The following is a 6776-nucleotide window of genomic DNA, read 5'->3' as shown; positions in this document are numbered from 1 at the left end:
TCAATTTCAGGTGTTTTTCCAAGCACTCCCGTCAGCCCACCATCAACCATCCAGAACACCGAATTTTCACGAACTAATCTTGGACTAAACACACTTATGCACCACGCCATGACACTCACGCACCAAGCACTAACACCAAGCACTGCAATCACCTACACTAGGGCACTTAACATTTTCAATAAATTTACTGCTGAATTCGGATTACAAGGCGATTTCTCAAACCAAACCATGGTGACTTTTGCCTCCTTTTGCCATTTACATTTAAAACTTTCACACAACACCATTAAATTATACCTCACGGGGGTACAGCACCATAGCCTCACAAATTTCCCTAACAACACCCCCTTTTTATCATCATATCCCATAAAGAAAATCTTAAAGGGGATCTCTAAAGTATCAGTTCCATCTATCACCACCAGACTACCTATAGATGTGCCTATCTTTAGATTACTAAGCAACCTCCTCGACGAATCCCCGTTTGATCCCAACACTAACCTGGTGATCAAATCTGCAATCTATTTGGCTTTTTATGGGTTCTTAAGACCTGGGGAATTTACTGTCGTTTGTCAAGGGGATGCCACTCACAGCCTAAAAACCTCACACCTCACAAAAATAGACGACTATTACGTTCTCACAATCCCATCTACCAAAACAAATCATCTACACCCCACCATCATTCCTCTCTTTCCAACAGACAATGCTTGGTGTCCAGTCAAGACACTGGACACATTACGGTCAGCTTATAGCACACACCTACCAGACTCACCGCTATTACAACTACAAGGACACCCACTCACCACAGCAAAATTTATCATGCATGTAAGAAACTTACTGGAAAAATTGGGTTACAACCCAACTTCATTCTCCGGGCATTCCTTCCGTATAGGAGCCGCTTCAGCAGCTTCTAGTACTAACACCCCGGTCCACATCATAAAGAGACTGGGCCGCTGGAAGTCCTCCATTTACAACACGTATATTCCACGACCAGAAAGAGAACTTCGCCAGGCATTCAGGAACTTGGTTATGTAATCAAATGCAATAAAGTGTGTTTTTTTTCGAACTTCTCTTTGCCCTCTTTTATTTACAGGCCCACTCAGACGTTGGTTTTCGGCACACCACAACCAACTTTTATCTCTTACACTATCCATTACATATTAAATTCCGAGCACAAGTAGAAAGGCCATTAGGCCTGAATTTGTGGGAGGAGTAAGTCCCCTACTTAAACACCCAACCCCTACTCACCTTTGACGTTCAAGTTCAAGTGTTCCCCACCCACCAGCACCCTTAGAACATACAATTCTCCTTGGTGGGCCCTCTTTTATTTACAGGCCCACTCGGACGTTGGTTTTCAGCACACCACAACCAACTTTTATCTCTTACACTATCCATTACATATTAAATTCCGAGCACAAATATATATATTGATCACGAAAAAGAAAAGAGAAAAAAAGGAAGATAAAAATGTGTCCAAATGTTCTGTCTGTAACAAAGTCCTGAACAAAAGTCCAAATTTCGTAATGATTTGCAGGGACTCGATAATGAGTTGAGATACCTTTAAAAAAACAGAGACAGGGAGAGATACATAGCGTGATACTGTATCAAAAAGTATTTATTGTCCAAAATACAGGAACAAAGTGAAAAGGATCCCCCCCCAACATAAAACTCTTACATAGAATAAAATATAGTACTCATCGTGATATATAGTGCAGGCAAAAGATCTGTCCCAGCGGCTCGTGTATTTCCCTGTGACAGCTCCTCTCCGGTGCACTCGGGTAGGCTGTCAGTAATGTGTTCAGAGGGAAAACGCTGGCTGGAAAATCCGGCTTCTGGTAGGCGCTGGTGCAGTCTGCTGCAGATAGTTGTTTCCAATGAATAAAAAAGCACCCTATCGACGCGTTTCGCCCTTCTACAGAGGGCTTTTTCAAGATAGGTGCTTGAAGCTTGGTGTGGCAGTTTTATACCTTGCTGGGTAAAAAAATTCAAATTTCTTAAAGGTATACACTGCTTTTTTAAAAAATATGAAAAATAAAATAAATTCATATAGGGGAGAGCTGAAAAAAGTTTGCTTATAAAACATATGGTAAAATATAGTAAAATATAATATTTATATGAACTAAAATTAGTGCATCTACACTCATAGTACATCAAATTGAAATTGAAATATAAAGCAGCTCTGTAATAATACTTATTACACATTTATAGATCTAGCTTAATTCTGGCATGATTATTTACGTTTGTCATAGAACAGTCATGAAAGCAGACATTTGCAATAATTGCATGTAATTACATTTTGATGTGATACCATTAATTGAGAATGTTTAAATTATATTCAAATTATGTATTAACATAGGGACAAGTGTAGTCATATAGTCAATGATTTCGGAATATATACTTTGTTTCAAGTTTTCCCATCAGGACTGAAACTCAATAACAAGACATATCCAAAAGCGTGATATCTTTTAGGTAGACCCATTATCTCCGGGATAGGATCACTAACATGCAATTTATCCCAGTATATAGACGTCATATTGCAACCATTTGTTAAAAAAGCAAGATCCTACCTAAAAGATAGTGGAGACCTTTTGAGAAAAATAGAAGGCCTAAAATGGGACCAGGACTACTATATGGTGACCTGCGATGTAACATCTTTGTACACCGTCATTAAACACGACCAGGGAATAGAGGCAATAAGAAAAACACTATATGAAGAACCTACAATGCTAATGGAACAAGTGGAATTTTTGATTGAGTGCATCGATTTTATATTAAACAACAACTTTTTTTGGTATGGCAGTGACATATATCTACAAACCAACGGTAACGCTATGGGGACCAGGTTCGCCCCCAGCTATGCCAACATCTTCATGGCCCACTGGGAGAGTCTATTTATTTGGCACGGGCACCAGTGGGGGGCGAACCTGGTCTTCTATAGACGGTACATTGATGATTGTTTTTTTGTGTGGAAGGGGGAGGAGACGGAACTCATTAATTTTCTGGCATACATTAACCAGAATACTTACAACCTATCATTTACATACAAATATAGTTCTACAGACATCGATTTTTTGGATTTGATCCTCTATATCGACTCACAGAATACTTTGAAATCAAAGACCTTTTTCAAGAGTGTGGACGTAAACAGTTGCATTTGGACTTCGAGCTGTCACTATCCATCATGGCTGTCAAATGTTCCATTTGGCCAATTTTTAAGGGTCAAAAAGAACTGCACAGACCCCGAGGTATATGAATCGCAAGCACTAAGAGTAAAACAGCAGTTTGCTGAGAAAGATTACAGCGAGGAATCACTGGAACTAGCTCTCCGGAAAGTGAAAACAATAGAACGCACGACCCTTTTACAAACAAAGCAGGAGAAAGCCAAAAGGGACAAGGATACCGAAAACATGTGTCCGGTGGTGTTCAACTATAGTGCACAAGCGAATTTTATAAAAGCGAGTGTACAAAAGCATTGGCATCTACTCCGGCAAGACCCGGCTCTAGCCACACTTTTACCTATACGACCCAGGATAATATTCAGGGGGGCCCCCACACTACAGGATAGATTAGTTCATAGTTACCATAAACCTATGAAACCCACTCATTTTCTAACAGGTCAAAAGGGATTCTACAAATGTGGGAACTGTAACATATGTAAAACAAGTTCCAAAGGGAAAAACCAAACCTCCTTCCAGTCCTCAGTCACAAAAGAAACTTATAACATCAAACACTGCATCACCTGCAATACCAAACAAGTGATCTACAAGTTGGAGTGTCCTTGTGGCCTCCAATACGTGGGTCAAACAAAAAGGATACTCAAGATTAGACTCAGAGAACATGTTTACAACATTAAAAGGGGTTTTGAGCAACATTCTCTCTCCAACCACTTCAGAACACACCACAATAGGGATCCAACACTTCTTTCATACTGTGGGATAGAGAAGGTGGAAATACCATGGAGAGGAGGCGAACTAAGCAAAACCCTAACATACCGGGAAATGTTCTGGATTTATACCCTAAAGACCTTGACCCCTTTGGGTCTGAATGCTGAGCTAGAATTAGCCAACATACTATAAAGGAGGACCGGAACTGCAACTAGCTTTTGATTATCATTTACTAAAAAGAAGTAGCTTAAGCCTCAGATTCCATATTTCTCTCAAGCACGGAGCTTTTCTAGAAAAGAAGTAGTAATATCAATATTAGTCTCCATATTTTCTCATGTGTTTCTGTTTCTACTATGGGCCCAAAGTTCTAGGTTCATCTCAAGCTCTAGAATCCAGCGTTTCCTCCCTTTTGCTTTTTTATAAAAAATTATTATTTTTTTTTTTATATAAATTTATAAGATTATCACGCTTTTGGATATGTCTTGTTATTGAGTTTCAGTCCTGATGGGAAAACTTGAAACAAAGTATATATTCCGAAATCATTGACTATATGACTACACTTGTCCCTATGTTAATACATAATTTGAATATAATTTAAACATTCTCAATTAATGGTATCACATCAAAATGTAATTACATGCAATTATTGCAAATGTCTGCTTTCATGACTGTTCTATGACAAACGTAAATAATCATGCCAGAATTAAGCTAGATCTATAAATGTGTAATAAGTATTATTACAGAGCTGCTTTATATTTCAATTTCAATTTGATGTACTATGAGTGTAGATGCACTAATTTTAGTTCATATAAATATTATATTTTACTATATTTTACCATATGTTTTATAAGCAAACTTTTTTCAGCTCTCCCCTATATGAATTTATTTTATTTTTCATATTTTTTAAAAAAGGAGTGTATACCTTTAAGAAATTTGAATTTTTTTACCCGGCAAGGTATAAAACTGCCACACCAAGCTTCAAGCACCTATCTTGAAAAAGCCCTCTGTAGAAGGGCGAAACGCGTCGATAGGGTGCTTTTTTTATTCATTGGAAACAACTATCTGCAGCAGACTGCACCAGCGCCTACCAGAAGCCGGATTTTCCAGCCAGCGTTTTCCCTCTGAACACATTACTGACAGCCTACCTGAGTGCACCGGAGAGGAGCTGTCACAGGGAAATACACAAGCCGCTGGGACAGATCTTTTGCCTGCACTATATATCACGATGAGTACTATATTTTATTCTATGTAAGAGTTTTATGTTGGGGGGGGATCCTTTTCACTTTGTTCCTGTATTTTGGACAATAAATACTTTTTGATACAGTATCACGCTATGTATCTCTCCCTGTCTCCGTTTTTTTAAAGGTATCTCAACTCATTATCGAGTCCCTGCAAATCATTACGAAATTTGGACTTTTGTTCAGGACTTTGTTACAGACAGAACATTTGGACACATTTTTATCTTCCTTTTTTTCTTTTTTTTCTCTTTTCTTTTTCGTGATCTATATGATTTTTTATATATCATTTTTCCATATTAATGCACCCTTTTTATTTTTAAAGGGGAATATCTACTTAGCGCTGAAACTCATATGCCAATTTGTTTCTTAGAATCTGGGAGAATTATTTTCGTTTTAGCTGCTATTATTGTCTGAGTACCAGAGGGTACTATATTCATTGTATTATTCAAACCATATTTTGACTTTTTATTTAGGTCTTTTGTTTTAATTTCATATTGCGCTCTCTTTTCAAGTATTACAAATATATATATATTTGGGAGTCTAGCCAACGCCTTGGTTTTGCACCCCTCCCTGTTACAGGTGCCTCATCTCAGGTCCCTATTTAGCCTTGTACTGCAGAGAGCCTCAGATGGAAGTTTTTCCTAAGTAAGTGGGTTAATCTCATAAGAGCAGACATTAGGCTGTGAGAGTAGGACCTGCCAAAGATGGGGTACATTGACGTTGTGGCAGGCTTATGCAATGTATGATCATATAATGTAACTAAATCCCCATTATTTTTTTGCCTAGATTAGGTGTTTTGAAAAAAACTTTTAAAAACTAATAAAATCTGTCAACATTAAAGTTGCTGTTTAGTAGATAGGAGGGTGCGCTGGATCTTGTGTATTGTTTATTGTATAATATGGCCCCCAGCAGCACCCCATTTAAGCATGTTCAGGTGAGTGCAACCATCCCCCATGTTTCATATATATATATATTTGGGAGTCTAGCCAACTCCTTGGTTTTGCACCCCTCCCTGTTGCAGGTGCCTCATCTCAGGTCCCTATTTAGCCTTGTACTGCAGAGAGCCTCAGATGGATTTTTTTCCCAAGTAAGTGGTTAATCTCATAAGAGCAGACATTAGGCTGTGAGAGTAGGACCTGCCAAAGATGGGGTACATTGACGTTGTGGCAGGCTTATGCAATGTATGATCATATAATGTAACTAAATCCCCATTATTTTTTTGCCTAGATTAGGTGTTTTGAATTAAACTTTTAAAAACTAATAAAATCTGTCAACATTGAAGTTGCTGTTTAGTAGATAGGAGAGTGCGCTGGATCTTGTGTATTGTTTATTGTATAATATGGCCCCCAGCAGCACCCCATTTAACCCCTTAAAGACACAAGACGTGTGTGACATGTCATGATTCCCTTTTATTCCAGAAGTTTGGTCCTTAAGGGGTTAAGCATGTTCAGGTGAGTGCAACCATCTCCCATGTTTCATATATATATATATTTGGGAGTCTAGCCAACTCCTTGGTTTTGCACCCCTCCCTGTTGCAGGTGCCTCATCTCAGGTCCCTATTTAGCCTTGTACTGCAGAGAGCCTCAGATGGATTTTTTTCCCAAGTAAGTGGGTTAATCTCATAAGAGCAGACATTAGGCTGTGAGAGTAGGACCTGCCA

This window comes from Pelobates fuscus, chromosome 12 (genome assembly GCF_036172605.1).
Source record: "Pelobates fuscus isolate aPelFus1 chromosome 12, aPelFus1.pri, whole genome shotgun sequence".
Lineage (NCBI taxonomy): Eukaryota > Metazoa > Chordata > Amphibia > Anura > Pelobatidae > Pelobates > Pelobates fuscus.
The sequence above is the reverse complement of the archived record's forward strand: the minus strand, read 5'-3'. Positions refer to the sequence as shown.